The sequence below is a fragment of the Phyllostomus discolor genome, chromosome 4 (assembly GCF_004126475.2).
Source record: "Phyllostomus discolor isolate MPI-MPIP mPhyDis1 chromosome 4, mPhyDis1.pri.v3, whole genome shotgun sequence".
Classification (NCBI taxonomy): Eukaryota; Metazoa; Chordata; class Mammalia; order Chiroptera; family Phyllostomidae; genus Phyllostomus; species Phyllostomus discolor.
The window spans coordinates 65486678-65513997 of NC_040906.2; positions in this window are offsets into that span (position 1 = coordinate 65486678).

The following is a 27320-nucleotide window of genomic DNA, read 5'->3' on the forward strand; positions in this document are numbered from 1 at the left end:
GCATTTGCTCTTCTTTCTGCCTAAAGTGCTCTTTTCTGTCTGGAAATTTCTTTTGTCAGATAGCCGCATATATTATTTTCTCATCTCTGATAAATTATCTTCCAGAAAGGCCTGCAGGTTCTGACCACCCCATTTAAAACACAACCCATTCCATTTCAAAGAGTCTAAGATGGAAATATACCTGGTACCTTCAAAGAATAGCAGGGAAGCTCTGTGGATGCAGGAGAAATAAAATGTCTAATATGTTAACCTTTGTTTTTTCTTGGTGATAGGGATTTGGATATATATTAATTATGCCTTCATGTTTTCTTGTATTTTTGAAATTTTCCATAAGAAAAATATATTACCTTGATATTTGGAAAAAATGAAATTGTAATAAATAATAAAAGTTATACTGATAGTAAAACTAGGTGACCCCAGAAATCAAGAAGCAAATATATAAATAACTGATATACAAGTGATTTCTGCAGCCACTCTCTTCTCATTGTGCATAAGTATTTCTAATGGTGAAATGCCACTATGCCATCCTCTAAAACCGGTGGCTTTTCTGCTTTTGCAACTGCTCTCAAGTCTTATTTATGCTGCACTTGCTCTCTCAGTCTCCTTGGTCTTCTTACCTCAGTGCACTATGGGACAAAAGAACTGCATAGATCACTCCAGGAATCTATGCACCATTGATACATTTTTGTGCATTAGAAAATGTGTTCTACTTTAAAATATCTGGCTGCTACTAATTTATATTTCATTATAGTTATATAGTTTATAAAATAATTTTCTCTTAATATGTTGATTGAATGGAGAGTGAATTCAAGAAATAACTACATATCTGAGTCAATTTCTTCATTAAACATGAGGCAACATCAAATCATCTTTGAAATCTAAACTATTATATTTGAAATGTATGTGAGTTTTCCATGAATGTTAGAAATATAATCTTTACTAATATAGCTTATAGCTAAATATGTACAGATAACAATATTTGATAGCATAAAATGGGAGTGTTTGGAAATTATTAAACAGTTAACTAAGCATTTCTTATTTAAATTCTTCCTCAATATAAAAGCCAATGGTTAAATTTCATTAAAATAATTATATAAAGAGTAATCACCATAACATTTATGATTTTTAAAATTTTGTGATCTTTTGATCTATTGACATCAGACATAAGGTATCATATGGCCAAGGTAGCTTTCTGTCTTTTGAATAATTTATAGAATAAGCCAAGCATAATTTTGAGGAAAGAATATACCAAATTATCTAGCCTATTTCAAGATACAATGCAATTATCATTGTGCAACATTTGGGGAAAGAAAACTTTATTATTTAAATAAAATTTGATTTAAATAAGAAATGAAGTAACAAATAAAGAATAAATGTTAATGCTGATTACTATAGATAGTCAGTGTGTGGGAAATGAGTTTATTAAAAAGTACATTTTTTTTTAGGTAGACCTGTATCACTATGATCTTCCCTCCCAGGACTGCCTTCACTGTGTCCCATAGGTTTTAGATTGTTGTGTGTTCATTTTCATTTGTATCCAGAAACTTTTTGGTTTCTTCCTTGATTTCATTATTAACCCATTCATTGTTTAATAGCATGCTATTCAATGTCCATGAATTTGTGGGGTGTTTTTTTTTTTTTAGTTTTTTCCTTCAGGTTGGTTTCTAGTTTCAAGCCCTTGTGGTCTGAGAAAATACTTGATATGATTTCAATTTTCTTGAACTTGTTGAGACTTGTTTTGCATTTTACCATGTGGTCTATCTTTGGAAATGTTCTATGTGCAGTTGAAAAGAATGTGGTCTTTGGTATGAAAGTTTCCATATATATTAATTAAATCAATTTGATCTAATGTATCATTCAGTTCCACAGTATCCTCATTGATATTTTGTTTGGGAGATCTATCCATTGTTGACAGTGGGGTGTTAAAATCCCTTGCTATAATTGTGTTGCTGCCTATCTTTTTTGAAGTCCTCCAAAATTTTTCTTTTATATCTGGGTACTCCTATTCTGGGTGCATATATATTTACAATATTTATGTATGGAATTTCCACAAAAAGCTAAAAATGGAACTGCCTTTTGACTCAGCAATTCCACTGCTGAGATTATACTCTAAGAATCCTGAAACACCAATTTAAAAGAACCTACACACCCCAATGTTCATAGCAGCAAAATTTAAAATAGCCAAGTGCTGGAAGCAACCTAACTGCCCATCGGTAAATGAGTGGATCAAAAAACTATGGTCCATTTACACAATGGAATTCTAGGCAGCAGAAAGAAAGAAGGAACTCCTACTCTTTGCAACAGCATGGAAGGAACTGGAGAGCATTATGCTAAGTGAAATAATCCAGGCAGTGAAAGACAAATACCATGTGATCTCACCTATAAGTGGAATCTATCAACCAAACAAACAAGCAAGTATAATAGAACCAGAGAGATGGAAATAAAGAACAAACTGACAGTAACCAGAGAGTGGGGAGGGGGTAATGGGAGAAAATAAGGGAAGGGTCATTAAGGAACATGGATAAAGGACACATGGATGAAGCCAAAAGAAGAGAGGATTGAAGGTTGGAGGTGGATTGGGTAGGGCAGGAGAAAGTGGTGGGGGTAAAATGGAGACAACTGTACTTGAACAGCAATAAAAATAAATAAATGAATACAAGGAACATTTTTATATACATTGTAGAATTGAACAGAATTTACACCAAAGTGAAAGAAACACATTACTGCCCATATGGTCAAAACTATTTAAAATTTTTTTTCTTTCTCAGGTTGAAAACATATGTGAGTTATTAAATATGACCTTTGCACTTGAAAATGACCAGGCAGACATGTGAAAAAGAAAGGGAAACTGTGTTTATGTTGTATTTGTATTTGAGGGCTACAGGTAAAAATATAGTTGTGGTTTTCTTCTACTCTCTCATGGAAGCATTTGCATATGTTAATTATCACAGAGTATAATATGAATTAGGACAGCACTCTTCTCTCTATATTACACTTCCTTTTATCAATAGCTCATAAGATACCTGAAACCTGTTCTTGAAAGGATTCAATAAAATTCAGCTGCACTGTTTGCTTTTTCAAAAGTAATCCTGAGGTAAGTATATATATTTTTAAAAAGACTAATAATAATTACCATGAGAAAAAATAAGCCTTTTAATTGAGATTTTGTTTTAGCTTAGTACTTCATTGAATGGAATATATATATATATATATCCTCTTAAACAAAATAGTTATACAACAATGCTAGATTCAGTTCATACTCTAAGGCACTGTACTAGAAGCTGGTAGAAACTCGGTAATATTCTTAACTTTCCTCTTGTCTGCAAGAAGAAACACAGGAAGTCATACACAGAGTTCAATAAGCATTTTTTAAAGTAGATATATTTATAAGAAAACCAATTGTCAGATTATGTTCTGAAGAAAAATTAAAGAAGGTAAAGAAGTTAAAGAGTGCTGCAGCTGTGGCTGGGACTATTGCACAGAGCACACTCAGCATAGGACTTAGATCAATAACTTCTGAGTATACATGGAGGACTTGTGAGTGTGAGCCATGCATCTAGGAAAAAATAACTACACACAGAAAAAATCACACACAAAGGCCCTGGGGCAAGAATGCATTGTGAGTTCCCAAACTGAAAGCCAGGAAATGGTAGGAGATGAAATAAGAACTAAACAGGAATTACTCATGTAGGACTTTTGTGAGCCATGAAAAACTTGTAATTTTACTCAGACACATGAAAAGTCATTGGATGGCTTTAAACAAAACCAGTGACACTATGTCATGTATGCTTTCAAAGGGCCACTGGTTTTGGTGTTGTGAATCAAATGTAGAGCGATGGAGCACAGTTAGAGCAGTGGGGAGCTAATGATGGACACAGGCAAGACTCTGTGATGGCCTAGAAGACAATAGCAGCAGTGGAGGTGATTAGAACTTTTTGGATGTATTTTGACGAGCTAACATCATACCATTCTTCTGTTTAAAATCTGAACTAGTTTTTCATCACTCCAAGTAGCAAGGTCCTAGAAGGGCAGGCCCTTGACTACTTTCACACTGAATTTCTGTTATTTCTTCATGAATGCTACCTGATGCATAAAATCCATTCACAAACACAATGTCCTCAAAAAAGTCTTCTCAGAATATTTTGCCTTAAAAACTCCTACATCACTTCATTCCCTCCTTGCCCTGATTTTCTTTGCTGAATGGCACTGAATAATAGCTGTCATTAATTATTTACTTATTTTCTGCCTCTCTGTTTACAACATAAACACAAAAATCACATTTTGAAATAAATACAGAAAAGTTCATACCAGATTTTATACATGAAAATTGCTATTACACTATAGAAGTGAATTATGTTAATTGCTGAAAAAAATTTAAAATCTTAGAAATACTAATTGAATTCTACATTCATTATAATTTATGTTTCATACCTTATTCATGATGCTGTTTTCCACTGATTAGGTAATTATCTTTTAATCATAAATGTAAGAAAAAAATTTCTAAGCCTGCATGTTGCATCTTTTCTCACATTCGTGTCTTTCATGTTAAAAAATAAGTTAAATTTCTATAAATAATACAGGTGTGTAAATATGACATTGTTTAACTACATAAGGGATCTAATATTGTCAATGTATTCTCAGCACTTCTTAATTAATTCAAAAAGTTTACTGAAGATATAATACACACAAGCCTACAGAGTTAATTAAGTTAGATATTACTGTTGCCCTCAAAAAGCTTATAGTCAAATAGAGAATAACATATTATTATCAACTTTGAGAGAAATGACATCTTAACAATACTGAGCCTTTCCAACCATAATCACAATATACCTTCACTTATTTGGTATTGTTTAATTTCTTTAATCATTATTTAAGCAGACAGATTTGTACATATTGTACAGGATTCATACCTAAGTGTTTCATGTTTGTGGTGCTATTTTAAGTGGTACTTTTTTCAATTTTACTTGAATTTCCAATATTTTTTTTGCTTATATATAGAAATACAATTAATTTTTGTTGACATTATACCCATGACCTTGCTTAATTACATTATTAATTATACTTAATCACTTACTACACTTGATTGCACTTAATCACCTATTAATTACAATAGTTTTGTTTTGTAGAATCTCTGGGATTTTCTAGGTAGACAATCATATCAATCAGAAGACTGAGATAGTTTTATTTCTTGCTTTACTATCTATATGGATTTTATTTATTTTTCATATCTATTGAACTGTTAGAATCCTCAGTATGGTGCTGAATAGGACTAGTAAGAGAACATAGTCTTGCTGTGTTCCACATCTTAGGGAAAAAAAGCAGTCTTGTAACCATTAAATGTGATGTTAGCTATAGTTGTTTTGTAGATGTACTTTATGTGGTGCAGGACTTTTCTTTATATTTTGTGGGCATTGTGATTTACCTTGATTGGCTTTTGAATATTGAACCAACCTTAGATTCCCAAGATGAACTTGGGAGTGATGTATTTTATATATATATATAAATGTATAAATATATATATATATTGCATTCTATTTACTAATAGTTGAAGTACTTTGTTGATATAATATTAAAAAAATATTGACCTGAAAATTTTTTTCTTTTTTTTTGCTATCTTTTTCAAGAGATTATATTGACTTGGTATGGCCGTTGCCCCCTTATCCGTGGGGAAAACGTTCCAAGACCCCCAGTGGATACTTGAAACCATGGATAGTACCAAACCTTATATGTTATGTTTTTTTCTATACATACACATACTTTTTGGCTTCTCTTTGGCATACTGAGAGCATATGCCAAATTGAGAGCATCAGTGCCCTTGAACTTTGGGGACATTATTAAGTAAATTAAAGGTAACTAAACACAAGCACTGCAATACCACAGCTGTGGATATGATAACTGAGATGACTACTAAATGGCAAATAGGCAAGTAGATGTGCTGGACAGAGGGATGGTTCATATCCTGGTTGAGACAGCATGAGATTTCATCATGCTACTCTGAACAACCCAAAATTTAAAACATGAATTGTTTATTTTTGGAATTTTTCTTTAATATTTTTGGACCAAGGCTGACCAAAGGATAACTGAAACCATGAAAAGTGAAACCATGGAAAAATGGTTATTATTACTGTATTATTTCTTCCTTAAATGTTTGGTAGAAACCACTGATGAAACCATATATCCTGAGTTTTTCTTTGTTGGGACACTTTTAACTACAAATTCAATTAATTACAAGTTCATAAATAATGTATAGAACTATGTAGGCTCTTCTTTGAGAGTAAATTTTGATTGCTTGAGACTTTTAAGGATGTTATTAATTTCATAGAAGTTGTTGAATCTATGGGTTTTAAGTCATTCATAATATTTCCTCATTATTTTTTATTATTGTTGGATCTTCAACAATAATCTATTTAAATTCCCTATATTGATAATTTTGACACCTCTTCTCTCTCTTCCTTTTCTTTCTGTTTAGTTGAGCTGGCTAGAAGTTAATCAATTTTTATGATCTTGTCAAATAAGAAAAATGTTTTTTCAGATTTACTCTAATTTTCCCAATTTTCAGAGAATCTTTTAAAAATCTTTTTAAAAAGATTTTATTCACTTTTAGAGAGAGGAGAAGGGAGAAAGAAAGAGAGGGAGAGAAACATAAATGTGTGGTTGCCTCTCTTGCACCCTCCACCCTCCTGGGACCCAGCCTGCAACCCTGCCATGTGTCCCAACTGGGAATCGAACCAATGACCCTTTGGTTCACAAGCCAGCGCTCATTACACTGAGCACACTAGCCAAGGCAATTTTCAGAGACCCTTTATTTCTTTATGTGGGTCCATGTCTTTGTCTGCCATTATGGTGATTCTGCCTAAAAAACTTTCTCTACCATTCTTATAGTAAAGTTTTTGTCTGTAGATATGTCATTATTTCTTCATTTTTAGAAAAAAGTACTGTGCTTAAAACTGTGTTCAAAAAGTTATTTATTTTTTTTTCTTTTAGCATTTTAATGTTTGCTTAATTTCTCGTGAGAAGTTTGTTCTAATTTTTATCTTTGTTTCATTTATGTGTAATAATTTTTTTGTTTTCCTTTGGCTAATTCAGCATTAACTTTCCTATCATAGGTTTCAGCAGTTTTATATAGTTAATTGGGACGTAATGCTAGGGATTATTTACCGTGTTTGGAGCTTGTGAGATTTTTGCATATAAAGTTTGATATCTTGCACTATTTAGGGAAAATTCTCAATCACTGTCTGTTCTTTTCTTTTTCCTTGTTGGATTATTTTTCCTATGTGTGTTTGTCTGTGTGTATGTGTGTTATGTGACAAGGTTCAGAGCATGCTGCTACAAAATATGCCACATTAGCTCAAAGATTACTTTGAGCTGACTGTAATCAGGTTCTTTACTTACTCCTTAACTGCCTGAAAGAGGTATAAATGCCCCCATTTGCAGAAGAAATCTGTAATTTAAAAAATTTCTAAATTTACATTAGGAAGGACACCAGTACCAGAAATATAGCTTCTACCAGAGATAATTTCTATCTGCTGTGTAATAGGGTAACTTTGTTTACCTCACATTTCCTCCCCTCACCTTTCTATGAATTAAATTCCTGAACCCAGAAGCTCCAAACCTCTATCCCTTTCCTCACCTCAGAATGGTGTAGAACTCTCAATCATGTCAGCACCTTTTAAGTCTCTTATCTTTGTGAGGTTTCTGTAAATAATTAAAATAGTTTTCTTTCCTCTTGTTAATCTTTCATGTCAATTAAATCCTTAGACTTTCTTAGACTAGCCACAGAACCTAGAAAAGTAGAAAGGAAATATTTTCCTCCCTAACCATGGTAGAATGATTGATATCGTCTCTGAGCTCTTCTGCAACGTTCAGTTGTTCTCTCTTCCTTTTGACACCCTTGTGTTGCAATTTGTATAATTTTAATGGATTCATCTTCAAATTCACGATGTTTTTCTTGACAGTTTTGATCTACTGATAAGTCTCTTGAAGTCATTCTTCCTCTGTGACACATATTTTATACTCAGCATCATTGACTCTTCCTTGAAATTTCTATTTCTCCATTGAAATTCTCTTTCTATTCATGCATGTTATTTACCTACTCAAACCTTTAACAGATTAAAGTACTTATCTTAAATTCCTTTCTTCATAGTTCAACAATGAGGTAATTGCAGAATTGGTTTCTCTTAGCTTTTTATTTATTGCTATACCCAGTGTGTAGAATCAAAACAAGGGAAAGTAAATGGCATGTGTAGGAACACCGTATGTATACTGGAAATGGGAACGTGTCTTCCTTTGTGGGAGATTGAGTCAATGTAGAGAGGAATTACATTGGTTTGGGGTTTGTTGTTTCTATGGTTACTTTTAAAGCACAATTGGCGTCATTTTTCCCTGGTATAATCATATGATTTAAATGGAGATTATTTGCTGGATGATTTTTTCTCAAAGTTGCTGCTTTATTCTCAGAGGAAACTAACAACTCCCCACTGCACTTGCATCACAGAGAGGGCCCCTCTCCATATTTTACCTCCTTATCCTCAGGAGACCAGTGCAGCTTGTTCTCAATGTTACCTAACTCAGTATTCAGAAACGGGTGCAGGAGTTCTCTGTGGTAGGATGCAGGCTCAGTCTAGGCTTGCAGAAGACAAGGGAGTAGCAGAAGACAATTGGTAGCCTGTGGTCAGGACAATTCCTTTCCCTTTCCCAAGGAAATACAAATGTTTACTTTTTCCCATCCACTGTACACCTTCAAGTCTTCCTTGGGGCTGACCAGGTTTCTTGCCCTTGTCTTACCAGCTTAATGACTTTGTTCCTTACAGGATAAAGGACCAGAAAATCTTAGCACTTTTCCCTGAAAGGTCAGCCTTTACGTCTCAGTCTTCATCAATTCATTAGCAATTTTAGCTGAATTCTTTTTCCTACTTGAAGAGAAGCCTCATCTGACTTGATGCTACACGTGAGCCAGTGCTCATGTCCCATCTGTCTGTGGAGGTATCTCTTTTTGTTTCCTTAAATTTCTGAAACTGCGGTTGCCTTGAAACCTTAATTCCCTAGTAGGTTCAACAAAATTTATAATTTTGCTGATTAACTGGCTTTTTCTTTGCATTAAGTTGAAAGCTACACTCTTTGAGATTTCTCTACTCTGGATGGAAACAGGAACTACTTTTGTTTGAAATTTCTCACTCCCTACATTAACCAGTGTATTTATTGATTTCTTTCATCTTTATCATTCTTTGTATCTCACTTTTTTCTACTAGTTTCAGTATCTTTCTGTCTGAAGTGTATTTTAGTATTTTGCTTTGCAATTAATTTATATAACTTGCATAAGTCTTTCAGTATTCATTTACCTAATATTGTCAGTTGACATTTTAACTAGATATAGATATGTAAGTTTAGAGTTAATTTCATTGATAATTTTAATGATACTATTGCATTGAGTTTGGTATTTACTATTTACTTTTAGGTAATTTATTCTTTCTCCTGTTTTTAAGATTTCTCTCTTTGTCTTTAAAATTTATTTCTATTACAATGAATTTAGGTTTTGTCTTTGTTTTTTTTTTTTTTTTAATTTAAGTCTAGTTCACAGCCAGTGAGTTTCTGAACCTGAAGATTCATCATTTTTCCCTGTTCTGTTTACATTTTGAAAAATTACTAACGATTATTTCTTTCAATAATCCTCTTTTCAATTTTTTGTTGTCTCAGGAAATATATGGTGGTTTTCTCATTCTATTTTTCATGCTCTTAATTTCTCATACTTTCTATCATTCTTATCTGAATTCTATTTTAGTTCCTCAAATCTATTACATAATTCACTTTCTTTTTCATACATAAATTGCTAGCTATTTATATTAAATAGCTAAAAATTGTTAGCTATTTTTATACATTGTAAAAAAAAATGGTAAGGTCGTTTTTTCTTTTGAGAACCTCACACATCATTAATCACATTTATCTCCTTTTATTTTCTATAATCCACGCAGCCAATGACAGTGATATTTGCAAATAATTTGAATATACAAAATTTACCAAATTAACTATGGTATATGTACAGATTCCTTTCAAAGCATTTGATTTAGTGTGTTATTTTTCTTAAAATAAAATTGTTATTTCTTGTATATGATGTATATGTCATCTATGATTATGGTACAAATCAATCATTCCATGTATAAATAAAGCTTACTCAGCTATTAACAGGGGTAACTGAGAACAATTTATTTGACTTTTTACAAGATGTGTATAGTATGATTTAGGCAAAGATTTCATTATGTATATCTGAAAGTTTAAAATAATGTATGGTCCCTTAACACATCTTACAAATTGTTTCATTTGCATATGGTGTAACTACTACTTTTCTACAAAATATTTCTGGAAGATCAGCCACTCTTAAGTTGAGTACAAAGTGTATAAACTTCAGAGATTTTGTTTTATTTTCAAAGCAATCATTGAAATTTCACATCTCTACCAGTTGTTTGGGGTTTACTTGGATACAAGTTTATTAGCAACCCTGGAATTACATTGCCCATGAGATCACATACTATTTGGACCAATGGGAGATATCTGGGTGTCAAGCATGAGTTGCATGTGATTGCCTTAGTAGCCACATATGTTGGAAGGCGAGGCAAAGAGAATGAAGAATACAAAAATCTATTATTTGAATCTATATAATAAGTGAGGTGTTTTCTGCATTAGTCTCAATTGTAGTGGGTGCTGAAACACAGAAGCTTCTGCAGCAGGCCCCAAAAGCCTCTACCCAGAAAAGCTATCATTTAGAGTAGAAGGATATAACAAGAGCTTCCCATACAAGAAAAGCTAAGGGAGTTCATCACCACTGAACTAGTATTACATGAAATGTTAAAGGGTCTTCTTTAAGAAGATAAAAAACTTTAAAATATATAAATAATAAAATGGCAATAAATACATATCTATCAACAACTGAATTTTAGAAAGCAAAGTAAACAATAACTAAGAGATATAGAGAACATTTTTAAATACATTTGATTGATTCTGCAATTACAGTTGTCCTAATTTTACCCCTTTGTTCCCTTCTGTCCGGTACCTTGTTCCCTCCAGCAATCCTGTCTTAGTTCTGTCTGTGGGCTGCGCTTGGTAAATTCTTTGGCTTCTCCATTTTCAGTGCTATTCTTAACATCACCCTGTGTACTTTGTACTTACCCATTATGTTTCTCAATCCCTGCACTTTTTCCTATATTCTCTTCTTTATCCCTCCCAACAGATAATCCTCCAAATGATCTCCATATCTATGATTTCATATCTATGAATAGCTCCATACCTATGGATCTCCAAATCTACAGATAGAGTAGTCTAGGTTGTAGGTCCTTGTTTTTCATCTGTTTGAATACTTCTTGCCAGTCCCTTTTTGCCTGAAAAGATTCTTTTGCAAAATCAGCTGACAGTCTTATGGGAACTCCTTTGCAGATAACTCTCTGCTTTTCTCTTGCTGCTTTTAAGATTCTCTTTTTATCTTTAACCTTTGGCATTTTAATTATGCTGTTCTTTCATTTGGTCCACATTTCTTTTGCTCCTCAATTTGGAAGCCTCCTTCTGTTTGTTTCTGTGTATTAGGTTGTGTATTTTGTTTCTGTGTATTCTGCTTTGACTCCCTGTCTTAGTAGCATGGATTATTGGAGAAAAGGCACCCCTAAGTTGTGTAGGGAGGAGCAGTATGTAACTGTCAGGATAAAGCGACCTGTTTCAGGCTCCCTGTTGTGGGGACGGTTCAGATAGGGGACTGTGTTACTGCCTGGCTTCTGGATGTTTGCCTGGCATGCACCCTGTGTGACTGGCAGCCTTCTAGTTGTTGCCTTGGTCCTGAAACTCAGAGTGGTTGGGTCTGCATAACTTTTTAAGTCTGTGCAGGCCCCTTAAGCAGAATCTCCTGAAAGCCTGGCAATTTCTTCCACCAACCCAACTCCGGCTAGTTTTTATAGCCAGAAGTTATGGGGATTTGTCTTCCTGGTGCTGGAATCCTGAACTATGTGTTCTGGTCTAGGGCTTGGATTGCTTACTCCCAAGATATCCCTCCCAATTTTTATCCACCACACATGAATATGGTACCACCCATTGTTCCTCCTCCACCTCTTCTTGCCACACATCTCTGTACTTCCACCCCTCCCACCTATCTGGATGAAAGTGGCTTCAGTATATCTTTGGTTGTTGAATTTCTATACAGCTCAATTTTCTGTCAGTTCTGGGTGTTAGTTGTTTTGAAGTTTAGTTATAATTCTTTCTGTGGTTATATGAGGAGGTGAATCATGTTTACTTACATCTTCATCTTGACTGAAAGTTGAGAACATTTTGGTGGTTGCCAGATGGGGGAGGGGGATTGGGTGATGGGTGAAAAAGATAAAGGGACTAAGAAGTACAATTTGGTAGTTACAGAATAGTCATTAAGATGTAAAGTATAGCATAGGGAATGTAGTCAATAATATTCCAATAACTACCTATGGTGTCAGATGGGTATGAGATTTATAGGGATGATCATTTAGTCAATTATATAATACCTAATCATTGGTTGTACACCTGAAACTAATAAATGTAAAATTTAATTGAAAAGTAAAAATTATTTAAAATTAAACAAAAAAGAGAAATAAATAAATAAAAATAAAGTGAACCAAACAAACAAACAAAAAAAGGCCTAATTTCATTGAGGACAGACTAGGTTACATTTTGTTACGGAGGTTGTCTTACCAGAGTCCTTGCAGATATACAGCATCATTCTGCAGTCCCTCTGATAAAATCTATTCCTTTTTTTTTTTAAGGGTCTTTTCTCCTTTATTTCACTTGAGTCAGATACATTATAAATAAGAAAATTAGCCATTTATATAATTTCCAGTCCCTAAAATCAGTTGTAACAGGTAAATTAACACTATATTTATACAGCAAAATAATTTCTGCCAAGACATCAATAACATAGCAAATTTTATTTGTTTTAAAATTTTGTCTTTGTTACCAGAAAAGCTAAGGGTTTTTTCCATGCCAAGAAAATGTTGAGGCAAATATGATCAGAGTAGACATTTTAAGCAAATTCTGTTCCTTATTTTATTGAAAAACAGAGTAACTAGTGACGTACAGCCCATATAATTTTCTGGCTTTGAAGTTAAAGCCTCAGGCAATCTGTTCTTCCCTTTGTCAGTCCCCCACACTTGCAGGACAATCCCAGTGTTAAATCACTCTACATGGAGAGGACATTTTACACTCTGACCCACACAAAATAAATGTTAAACATGTTTTATTTTTTTCTGTGTCCTAGGTTTGATCTTCAATCTATTTTTCTTTATTGTTATTAATGAATGAGGTGTTTATATATAAATATTAAAATGTATGATCAGGTCAATAAAAGACATATTTTTTAAATTAAAAAACCCAGTAAGATTGAAAATAAGGCTGTACTAACTTCAGAAGTGAAAGTGAGGTGTTAATTATACTGAATTGGAACAACACTTACCTCAATACTGATGTACAGGCAGATACCATATTTATCTTAAAGTACCCCAGAGCAAAGAACCTGGGAAGAAGACAGTTAGTTACCTTCAGAACCATATTTATCATGTAAATAGCTCAGAAAAAGATATTGCCAGTTACATCTTTAAGATACAAAAATGCATGCATTTCACTATTTTGTAAATGCCAGAGAGATGCAGCATCCGTTAGAGTTAACGGTGCGGCACTTTTGTGTTCAGTAGCATGAATCATTAATCATGAGACAGGCCATATTCTTGTACTGCTTCTGCTTTCATTACTTGGCCTAATTAAACAGTTCTCTGAACTGGAATCTCAGATTCCTCTGTTACAGATTATCATTAATTATGGTGAAAGTGCTCAGAGATGTTGGACTCAATTATATTCTACTCAACTCTGGCACCGTGTGATTCATTGCGCAGCCTGCTCTGCAGATGTACTCTTTTCTTATCTCGCACTCCCACTTTTGTAAATTGGGCTCTGGCAGCCAACAAACTAAGAGTTATGTGCTGCGTTTTCATTAAAAACATGTTGGAGAAGCACAGACCAATTAAGGACTCTGTATTTTATAAGGAACGGTGAGATGAACAGTGGATTCTGGGAGAATTAGCTCAGTGAAGAAGCAATCTCAATCCCATTGTATGCTAAATTTAGAACCTCTTTTCCATTTGGAGTTCAACTGGTTAGGTAACTGGCTTAAACTTTTAAAAATAATTTAAAATAAATCAATTTACTGCTAGTCAATAGAAGGAAACTCAAAATTTTTGTTTAATGCTTGTGTGAGCTACTGGAAAACATTCCTAGTGACATATGCCAAGCACGTTATAGTTCAAAATTTCATCAATTTTGTCAGTCATTTTCTATGTTATATAATGAAATTGGTTCTATAGCAGTAAGTTTAGGCAGACTGGACAAGTAGATGGGATAGACAAAGCCAGAATATCAAGATTAGCAGGCTTTTGGTAATATTTGAGTTGTGTGTTTCAGGGAAGAAGAGTATGTGATTTGACATATGCCACATGTAAATCTTATTTTCACCTAGTTCCACCGCATTTGGAATTTATTTGTTTAAAGACTCTTTCCTTTCTTCCTTCCTTCTTTCTTTTTAGGAAAGTCAAAATATTTGCCTTTTGTTTTCAATATTATGAAAATTGTGTGCCCTTCAAAAATGTAATTTAGCCATTAAAATAAAACAAAGCTTATAGTAAAATAATTTCCTCAGTTTTCCCATTGACTACAAATCCACACACAAACAAGCTAAATGTCTAAAATCAATAGTATTTAAGTGTTTCCTGGAAAAATGTGTTTATCTAATTTAAATGTAAAAACTACAATGTGTAACAACTACAAAAAAAAAACAATTATGTGAAACTTTATTTGCAGATTATCCATTGAGAAGCTGGATAGTCTTTGAGATATCCTGAAGCATAATTATAGTAATAAAACACGCAAACACAACTGGGTAGAATCTAAGAAAGGTAGCCAGTTTTCATTCTTTCCTACCTCAAAATTTATATTATAATAGAAATAATTTGTGTTTAGAAGAGTTGTTATTAAAGTAAAATCCTTTCTCATTCACTTCTGCTGTCACTTTAAAAAAACAAGTTTTGAAGGTTTTTACTTGAAAATATTTATTTAATAAAAATTAATATTGAGATATTTGTGCAATCCAGAGGGTTTATGTTATTACTGATAACAGAAGTTGATTAAATAGTTCAATAAGAAGCTTTTTAAAAATTATGTCAGGATGTAATTTCACAATATCATCTACAGGGACCAAAGAAAACTCTCAGAACTATATTTATAAACTAATCATTTACTTAAATGCTGCAAATGTATTAAAGCCAATACTTTTTACCAAGTAAACATATTATTCTCATTAATATGTAATGACATGTATAAACATGATTTGTTCAAAGTAAATGTGAGGTTAAGGATTTTCTCCTTCTCTGACTGATTCCACTTGAGAAGTATGGTACCAAATCAAACAGTCAAAACTGGTGTTTGTCTTCTGTTTCTCATCTGAGTAGTTAAAAAAAAAACCCCAAGTAACTCTTAACACAAAGCTATTGTCAAGGGTGAAATATGGACAGCTTTTTTTTTCTGGTTTAAGTTAACTAATAACATGTCTCACTATTATTACTAGTTTTCTAATTTTACAAATATCATCTTCATTTATTTGACATTAAAAATTATTCTTATATCATCTTAAAACCACTTTGCTATAGTGTAAGATATAGTACTGGATATAGTCATATATAATACTATATATAATATAGTACTGGATATATTCACCCTAAAGGGCAGCTCCAAAAATAAAGAGTACATCCTTTCTCTTGTTTTTATATTTTTAAAAGTCTCTATTTTGAGATTGTTTAAATTAAATTTATTTTTTATAGATTTCTATTGACTATAGATTCATTTCTCCTGAATGCAGATCCCAAAGAGAATAGAGTTAACACAATGTAGTGAAAAATAAAAGTTCTAGATATAAGCCCTATATGGCTTAATAGTTTGTAGGTTTTCATATCTTGCAGTAGCTTCAGGTTTTAATATATATGAAAATCAGTGGTCTGTATCTATGCATATGTGTTATCTATAATATAATTTTGACAGATGGTGAGCTGGATAAATCTAGTCCTTGACTGTAGAATACCTTGGCATGACTTGCCAGTCTACCAAAAGTTGTTTAAGAAGGCATTCACGTGTATTTATTTTTTTAAATAAAGATTCATTTTTTGGCCTGCCCTTATTTCTCATTGAGATGCTGGCATCCCCGTCTTTGATGGTTCCATACACACATTTTACTTGAGCTGTTATGATTTTTTTGTACAGGATTATTCCATGCATAATGCTGATGACTATACTATTCTACATCTCCTCCTTATTAAAAATAAATATGTTACCTTGCCCCTGTTTGCACCATCTAAAATTCTGACAACAATATCTTACATAAAAAATATAAACCTAGAAACCAGGAAGCAGTTTCTGTCACTAGCAGCTCCAGACAGACTGCTCATTGAAAATGTAATACACTGCTGCCGTGTCACAGGTCAGCTGGCAAATGGCAATCTGAATTTTAAAAGGAATATGAATAAAATTCTGTTTTATTTTGAAAATGAACTTTCTGCCCTCCATCATGAATCCAATATATGTCTTAATCTTCTATGCTCTTGAAGCCTGCGGCTCCTGGCTGAGTCCTTTGACTTCTGAACCTAATAAGGAAATAGGTTGTTTTCTCATCCTCGTCTCATTTTTAGAAGGGCTGAAACAAACAGTCCCTATTTCAAATGTAATTGACAAAGCATAAAAACATGTATGTTATATAATTTTAGGTTTACAGCCAAGCTCAGCAACGGCATGTTTTATTTTCAAATTTGATTACGATGTTATACCTTTGGAAACGCGCTGTCAAGATTCAAAATAAAAATTTCCAAGTGTACGATTGCATGTTTACCTTAGAACTGTACATGTGAAGCTGATAAAGAATATAATAGATAATGGCACATTTCAATTGAGAACATTTTCATTTAACCTGGACGTTACTCATAGCCATACATGGAGTTGTACGGACAGAATTTTAAAAATACATTTATGGTTATTGTTTAAAATCAACTGGATGTGCACTGTGCATCTATATGCTTTTTTACTAAATACGAGTTTCTTCATCATTATGCTCTTACCTTTCTAAACTTAACATTGCCACATTCATTAAATCCATGACACCATTACAGAATAAAATGTCTTTTTAAATGAGATTTTTATTTTTGAATGTCCTTTTATATTTAAAAATCCTTAGAATTATGTATTGCCATGACTTAACTACTCCTGTTTTTCTTTTTATAAAATAATTACGGGAATTATTTTTTTAAAAAGAGAATGGTAGAATGTGAAAACATTTAAAATGAATGTAGTTAAGCATGCTATGCTGCTATTGATTCTCATAATCGTATTTGTGCAACATCATCCCAACCTAACTGATCATTCTAAGGAAATAAATGCTGACATTTCAATAAGCATGTGTGCATATTGTGTGTGTGTGTGTGTGTGTGTGAGAGAGAGAGAGAGAGAGAGGTGCACATAAACACTAGTAAAGAGCTATTTTAGTAGTTGGATTTTCATAACCTAAAACTTGTCCCTTAATGTTTTTTGAATTGTATTTGGTTGTATTTTAAATTTATTTGGGTGTTTTTGTATATGGTCATTCTAAGCTTATAGATCTAATTATTAAATGTTACAAAAAGTCCTTTTAAAAGTTTGACTTAAATAGCTATGTTTAGTCCACTCCTTTTCTTGATATTTCAATAAAATATAGTCTCAAAGAAAACATGAATTAAAATAGGCCTTATAGGGTCACTTTACAGTTAAATAAATACTTATTGAATATCTTATGTGCCTAAATATTGAACTGACAACTAATGTACACAGATATGGTCTAGCAACAATAAGATAGCTCTTTTAGTTGGGATAATTAGACAAATAATTTGATAATTGCCATCAAGTGAGATAAGTGAAATAATAAAAATAGGCAAAATATGAGTTAGAAGCACAGAGAAGAGCAGATTACCTGGCATGGGGAAGAAAAGATGAGGATCAGCATTGTGGGAACAGTGAAGCCTAAGAATACTCTTGAAGGATGATGTGAAATATGTTAGAAGAAGAAAAACTTAGATATCTTCCCATAGAGTAAGGTTTCTTTTTCTTAATGTAGGCATGAGATTTGGGAATAAATAAATAAGGCAAGGGATTTATTTACATGTACATAGAATAACTGAAAATAAATCCTATAGGTTCCATATTGCAAATAACTTCTTAATATCTGTTTTAATGCTTACTAATTGTATGTCAGCTGAGTAGTTTGGAAGAAATTAGCTTCAGGTCCAGGGATAAGAGATACGTGTTGCTTACACTAAGCCAATTAAGTGACTTGCATTTCCCTAGGGAGTTATTGTTCCAGGAATGTAGGTTTATATAAATCATCTTCTAATGATGCATAGACATCTTATCTTGGTCAGGTGTGAGTGCATGATCTAATTGACACAATGTACACTACAGAATAGTGATTTTATTCCATAACTATGGGAATGACAGACTCTGTACTTTACTATTTATAAATGCAGCAAGGACACTAGAGCTATAGACATCATGCCCTCAGTCCAGGCAGGAAGAAGAAGGACAAAAAACAAAAGGTCAGCCTCCAGTGAAGAACCTTCCCAGAAATCATATCCAACAAATGCTACCTATATCTCATTGGCCAAAACTGTGTCAAATATCTACTTATAGCTTAAAAGGAGGAGGGAAATGTATTTTTACTTTGCATGAATCCACTCCAAAATAAATTGTAATTCTGTTAGTAAGAAAGAAGAATAAATATTATGAAGAATACTACCAGTTTCCAATATATAATTACTGACTTCAAAATGTTCACAGTCTACTATGGGGAATAGACATCTGAAAATATTTACAACCTATTTTAAATTCTACTTTAAGCCCTGGCTAGCATAGCTCAGTGGATTGAGCATGGGCTGCAAACCAAAGTGTTGCAGGTTCGATTCCCAGTCAGGGTACAATGCCTAGGTTGCAGGCCATGACCCCCAGCAACCGCAAATTGATGTTTCTCTCTCTCTCTCTCTCTCTCTCTCTCTCCCTCCCTCCCTCCCTCCCTTCCCTCTCTAAAAATAAATAAATAAAATATTAAAAAAAATTCTACTTTAATAAGTGTACCAACAAGGTATTGCTATGGAGAGAATTAATTATTGCTTGGTGGGCTTTTACTTATAAAAAATAAGATTACATTTCACAATATAGAAATTCAAGGCAGTTTCTAGCTAAAGGTACAAGAAACTCAAATATTGTAGAAAAGAAACAAAATATAAATAACTAATAATTTTTGAAAGCCAAGAAAGGACATCATCCGTGGTTGATTTCCTGATGTACTGAGGAGCACCAGAAGAAGAAAAAAAACTAAAACAAAATCAAGGTAGAAAGCCAGGCTATCATAAGAATTTGAGGCTTGTCTTAGAGGCACTCTTGTCTACTACTCTGGGAAAATGCTGAAGCATGATGCCTGTGGCCTTGTCACCTGAATCTTCTGTGGTCTACAATGCCCACTGTTATTAGGAAGACTCTGTAACCACCTTACAGGAAACAACCACAGCTGTCTCAGCAACTGTGAGAAAGCAACTGGTCCCCTTTTGCTACAGAAGAGTCCAATAAAACATCAACTGCAGAGTTTGCACGACCCCTCGTCAAGCATGAAATTTGTATGTCGTAGAACTATCACCAGACATCTGATGTTGGATAACACTTTGATATCAAGTGAAAGTAGTAGCCAAGGAAACATAAATACAAGATGATAAATGTATTTAATAATTAAAAATACATAACTAATTAAAAATATTTTAAAACTAGAGGTTTGGAGAATGAAAAATATAAATATAGCAATAAAATGTTTACTTTATTTGAGGATTCTATAGCAAAATTGATGTAGAATGAAGCTAAGAAAATCTTCCTGAACAGCATAAAAAGATGTAAAACATAAAATATAAGCTAAGAGACATAGAGTATATATTGAGAAGTTCCAATATACATCTAAGAGTAGATCCAAAACAGAAAATAAAATGAATAAGAGAAGAAAATAGTGAGGACTGTCTGTTTACTACAAATTAAATCATAATTGAATCTTTATTTTTAAGTATTTCACTTAGAAAATAAGATTATATTTTTCAGACTACATATTTTTTATAATTTATATCAAATAGAATAAGAAGGTTTGGCCTCAAATTTTTCAGGAAAAGGGAAAATTACTTTAAATTCACAGTAATTTTCTAGTGTTATAATCATACAAGGATTAAGGCAAAATAGTTTTTTTGTCATATAAAAATTCAGAAAGTTAATCTGTTATACAAGACAGTGCACTTCACCCAACAAAGAAACCATAAATAAAAAAGAATACAGTGTATTTCAAGAAGTACTAATGAGCACACATAACTAAATATGTTAAACATATACAAATATAATATTAAATAATTACTTTAGTAATAACTTTATGTAATTAATATCCCAGATTACACAAACATAATATTGGTCAGGATGGTTTGGAAGTAAAAGCCAACAAAATAAAAATATATTAAAATACTTGTATTCAGTGGTGTGTGAAGGAAAGTAGAGAATATTTTCATGGGGAAAAGGGCAAACAAAGATTTCTTAGAACACTAAAAATACAAACAAAATAAATATAAAGAAATTGATGTTATCAAAATTAACAGTTCTTTACAAGCAAGTGGTGTGAAAATCAAAGGGTAGGTAATAGAAAATATCTAAATTTGTAACAAGCTCTCTCAAGTCAACAATACAAATACAAACCAACCAAGTAAAGATGGATAAAAGAGTTTTACATAAATTTTACTTGAGAAAAATTTGAAGGCCAAAAAACAGATAAAAACATTCTCAGTATTAACATTCATCAGAAAAATACAAACTAGAAATGTGATGAAACACTACTATACATCCACTACCAAGGGGCTGAAATGTGAAAGGCTGACAAAACAAAGTGTTGTCAAATATGTGAAGCTGATACATTGTTTGTTGGAATGCAAAATAGTACATATAATTTGGAAATTTGGCTAAAATTTTAGCTAAAATTAAATATACATTGCCAATCTTGGGGAACTGAAAAAGAAGAAATTTTGTAAGTTTTGATGGAAATGTAAGTGGCATAATTAGTTTGCAAAACTGACTTGCAGTTTTTCATACATTTAAGAGAACACAAATTAGTACAACAATTGAATTCTTCATTGTTTCTGCAATAAAACTGACACTACAGACCCATCAGATATTCAAATAATAAAGGAATACTATAATCAACTCTATGTATATAACTTAAAACATAGATAAAATAGAATAATTCCTTGGATAGCATAAACAACCAAACACACAAAAAATGAAATTAATGCTTCTGAATAATACTACATTATTAAAGAAATGGAAATATATTTATAGTTTAAAGATATTCCAATTAAGAAATCTCCAGGCACAAATGTTTCCCTGGTGAATTCTAACAAATATTTAAGGAACTGTAACAAAGAAAACCAATTTTGTATAATATCGTTCAGAAAAAATATGAGGCAAAATAATTCTCATCTAATTGCATGAGACCAGAATTATCCTGAATCAAAAATTACAGTAAAACAGCACAGATAAGAACAACTACATATCAATAACTAACATGAAGATTGACACACAAAATCGTCAACAGAGTATTACCAAATTGAATCGAACAGTTGAAAAACAATACATCATCCGATGATTCCATGGCTGGGATTATACCCTAAGAATCTTGAAACACCAATTCTATAGAATCTAAGCACCCCAACGTTCGTAGTAATTTTATTTACAATAGCCAAGTGCTGGAAACAGCCTAAATGCCCATCAGTAAATCAGTGGATCAAAAACTTGTGTTCCATTTACACAATGGAATACTATGCAACAGAAAGAAAAAAGGAACTCCAATCCTTGGTGACAGCATGGATGGAACTGGAGAGTATTATGCTAAGGGAAAAGCCAGGTGGTGAAAGACTAATACCGTATTATTTCACCTATAAGTGGAACTCAATCAACAAAACAGACAAATGTGCAAAACAGAACCAGAGATGTGAAAATAAAGAAAAAACTGACAGTGACCAGAAGGGAGGGGATAGGGGGATAATGGGGGAAAGTAGGGGAAGGGACTAGTCAAGGAACATGTATAGGGGACCTATGGGCATGGACAATGGGGTGGGGATTGACTGTGGGATCAGGGGGAGGAGTGGAGGGCACAGAGGTGATAAAAAAATAATACACCATAACCTAATGGAGCTTATCTCAGGAATGCAATATTAAAACATTATTCAATTTAATTCATTATAATTAACATGATGCTATGCATCAATAGATAGAAAAGCATTTGACAAAATATAATAGTGATTCACAGTAATACCCTTAACAAACAAGAAATTCAAAGGAACTTCCTCAATTTGACAAAGGAATCTAGGGAAAAAAAATAAGATCTACAGCTAACATAATCAATGGTGAAAGACTGAATCTCCTTAAATTAGGGGACAGAGAAAAGACATCCATTTTCACCATTCCTCTCCAACATCTTACTGAAAGGTTTAGTAAACTCAATATGTCAAAAAAAAAAAAAAGAAAGAAATACAATGCCTGCAAATTGGAAAATAAAGAAATAGAACTCTTCCATTTATATGGATATAATTGTCTACATTGTCAATCTCAAGGAATGGTAAAAGATTATAGAACTAATTAATGAAAGTTTCACAAAGTTACAAAATAAAAGATTCATGAAGTTATTTTTATATTTACTAATAATGAATAATTTAAAAAATAAAAATATTTTTTATGATGGGTTTAAATCATGGATCGCACAACTGAAAATCTAATAAAATATATATAGGATCTATATGCTGAACACTATCAAAGCTCAGTAATCAAGGAAAAATTTTTTAAATGATTTTATTTACTTATTTTTGGAGAGAGAGGAAGGGAGGGAGAAAGAGAAGGACAGAAACATCAGTGTGTGGTTGCCTATTATGTGCCTCCTACTGGGGACCTTGCCTGCAACCCAGGCATGTGCCCTGGCTAGGAATTGAACTGGTGACCCTTTGGTTCTTAGGTCGGCACTCAGTTCACTGAGCCACACCAGCCAGGTAAAAGATGATCCTAATAAATGAGAGCTGTGTTAATAAACTTGACAACTAAAGTAAAACTGTCAATTATCTGAATATTCATATAAAATGTTTAACACAATTCTTTTTCTTTAGATCATTTATTTATTTATTTATTTATTTATTTTTAGACAGAAGGGAAAGGGAAAGAGAGGGAGAGAAACACCAATGTGTGGTGGCCTCTCACATGCCCCTCACTGGGGACCTAGCCTGCAGCCCAGGTATGTGCCCTGACTGGGAATTGGACCAGTGGCCCTTTGGTTTAGAGGCTGATGCTCAATCAACTGAGCCACACCAGCCAGGGAACAATTCTTATCATAATCCCAGTAAGCTATTTTGTAGATGTAAACAAGATGACTCTGAAATTTAGAAAGCTAAATAAAGGACTTAGAATAACTAAAATAATTTTAAAGCAGAAAAGAGGGAGAACACGACTTGATTTCAAAACTTATTGTTATAGCTATAGTAAACAATACTATGTGTTGTTGGGAGAGAGGTAGACATATAAATCTGTGGAATAGAATAGAGGACCCAGAAATAAAACAAATACAGATAAATCACATTTGACAAAGCTGAAAAATCAATTCCACGGAGGAAAGGTAGTCTTTTCTATAAATAATTCTACAGAAATTCAGAATTTCCTTAGAAAACTAAAAATGGAACTGCCTTTTGACCCAGCAATTCTACTGCTGGGACTATATCCTAAGAACCCTGAAACACCAATCCAAAAGAACCTATGCACCCCAATGTTCATAGCAGCACCATTCACAATAACCAAGTGCTGGAAGCAACCTAAGTAAGTGCCCATCAGCAAGTGAGTGGATAGAAAAAGTATGGTCCATTTACACAATGGAATGCTAAGCTGCAGAGAGAAAGAAGGAGCTACTACCCTTTGTGACAACATGGATGGAGTTGAAGAGCATTATGCTAAGTGAGATAAGCTAGGTGAGGGAAAAATACCATATGATCTCACCTTTAACTGGAACATAATCAACAAAAGAAAAAAGCAAACAATATATAACCAGAGACATTAAAATTAAGAACAATCTAACAATAGCCAGAGGGGAATGGGGAGGGGACAGGGGAGGGAAGTGTTCTCAGGAACTAGGAAAAGGACACATGGACAAAATCAAGGGAGAGGGTGGAAGCAAGAGAGGGAAGTGGGTTTGCCTGGGGTGCGGTAGTGGTAGGTGAAAAAGGCAGACAATTGTAATTGAACAACAATAAAATAATTTAAAAATAATGGTAATAATTCTAAATTCTATAGAAATTCAGTATCCATAGACAAAAATACTTACCAATAGTGAATTACCTGAATTACATTTGCATTATACTTATTCTTAATGGTAGAACAGTACTAATCTGTCACTCTTTTAAAATCACCATGCTTATTCTAGGTGCTTATTTCTTTCAAATATTTTAGAATCAAGGTTTCATAAAATAATCTTATGATTTTGTTTGAAGTTACAATTGACTGTGGAAAAATTTGTATTTTATGTTATGGAATCCATTCATCAGCATGAGTATGCACTTACACCTTATCCTGTATCTCTAAATTTTATACTTGTCTACTGATGTTAGATTTAATCATAGGTATTTTATAGTCTTCGTTACTTTTTCATATTATCTTTATATTAAACTATAGTTATATTTTCTAATAATGCTTTGCTGGCATAAATAATACAGTTTTGATTGAGAATAACTTACTTTATCTACAAATATTTCTATAGATTTTACTGGGTTTCATTGGTACGCAATTTCTGTCTAGAGACATTGCCTGTTTTTTCTTTAATTTCTAATATTTTTTCTTTTATTTATTTCACTATCTAATTCAATACCAAATAGAAGTATAAATTAAGACATTCTTACCTTGCATAAGGTTTACAGGGAGCTATTTTTTGGATGCATTTTGAATAGTAATATTTTATAAATGTATGATAAATAACCTTAATCAAGGTATATATGGTTTTCTATTCTTAGTGTTAGAAAATATAATAAATTTGCCAATGAATTTTACCCTATTTATGAAATTTCCATTCTTCTACATCTTTATCTACATGCTTTATCTTTTAATGTAATTGCTAAATGAATAAAGTTTTATGTTAAATCAACATTGACATTTTCAGTTCGGTGATTTTAAAAAAATATATTTTAATTTATGTTCATAAAGGTGACATATTTTAAATACAGTTTCTCCTATTCCTCTCAACACCTTTGCTATAAAATTTATACCACTTTTATTGAATGATTTGGAGAGCACTGAATTTTTCTCTTTTCTAGAAGAACTTTTATAATATTGGTCTTTATACTGATTAAATGTGAAATACAACCTAACTATTAAATCATCTATGGGGTGTCTACTTTTTGAGGGAGGGGAAGGGTGTAGATGTGTAAATACAGAGCTACTGATTTATCTTGAATAGTCTTGGTAAGTTGCAATATTCAGTAATTCTCTATTTTATATAGATTTTCACTTTTTTTTTCTTAAATAGGTATGTAAAATCTTAGATTTCTTTAAGTATCACTTGAGTAACATTCCACACATTTGACATGCACCATTTTCAGTATTAATACAGTTCCAAATACTTTCTAGTTGTCATTATAATTTCTCATGTGACCTATGGGTTATTTAGAAATGATTTACTAAGTAGGTTTTGGGAAATGACTTTTGTTGTTTATCTATCTTATCCTCCTGCAAGCTAGAGGACATTATTGTTTTGTTGTTATTGTTATTGTTAAGGTTCATTTTTAAAAATTAGTGTATAACGTGCACTTGAAAAAATTTCAAATTTTCTGCATGAGTGAAGATATTATGTGTGTCCATAAGAACATACATTTGTTCACTGAATTGTAATTTTATTTTCTGCTCAATCTAACAATAACTGAGATAAATATACTAAAATCTATAATTTTGGATATGTCAATTTCTCTCTTTATATATACACACATACACATATATGCATACATATACACAAATTAGCACATATATAAATTATGTTTATTTTTATATGATTAGAGGCATACCAACTTTATTGGGATTGTTAGTTTATTAATTTTTAAATTGCTATATTTTAATGCAAATCTCAGTCCATTATAGTTGTTTTATTTACTAATGGTTTATTTCTACCATATTATTTTTCCTTTTAATTTATCTTTATTTTTTTTCTTTTGCTCCCAGTATCTTGATTTTTATTTTCATAGATTGATCAAGTTTTTTCTGCTCCACATTTTGCCATACAGCTGTGGAAATAAATTATTTTTTATTTCCTTTTTCAGTATTAAACCTTAAACTCTTAATCTATATCTTTAGCAAGTTTAACAGTACTAACTATTTATCTGGTGCTCACAAAAACAATTTTTAAATTCCTTAATTCAAAAAGTTTACATATTTAAAATATTTTTAATTATCACATATTTTAATGTTTAATTTTTTGATGATTTTTAGTATTCATTAGTTAATAAAATCATCATCATTGTTATAATAAGTATTATTTCATGTTCTCAGAGATTATACACATTTGCCCACTTAATATCCATTCTGATTGCTAATTTTTGCTTTATATATTGTTGGGAACCACCCTGCCTGGTATCAGAAGCTGTAACCCCCGCCTAGACTAAGGCTAAGGGAACACCCTTGGAACCGTAAGCCAGCCAGGAGACAAAAGTTTTATCTCCCTGGTGGGAATGCTGCTTCTGCTGCTTCATTCATAACTGAACCCCAAAGCTTGGTCGGTTAGCCAAAGACGGGTAAGATTCCCCAAGGGGGTAATGATCTAAGACAGGCACGGTCACGTGGAAGGCCCCCCAAAGAAGGACTTTGGGGGCTACAGCAAAAGGGGGTGATGGACCCTCGCTCCTCGGCTTCCACATAGCCTGAGTCCTCATCATCTTGGGAGAAAATCTCCTCATCTCTTGGTTGCCTTAGTTCCCTTGCTCCACCTAAGCTTGAAACAATGACAGGGTGGTGCAGCTCTGTGCTGAAAAGGGCGGATTCCCTGGGTGATCAGGCCTAAGAAAGAACATGTAAATTACTGTGAAACCTGCTTTGTTTAGAATGCTCTCAGTTGAATGAGAAGGGTCCAAGGAGGAAGTTAGTTTGTTCCTCAAAGTCTTACAGCTCTTTGACCCTGA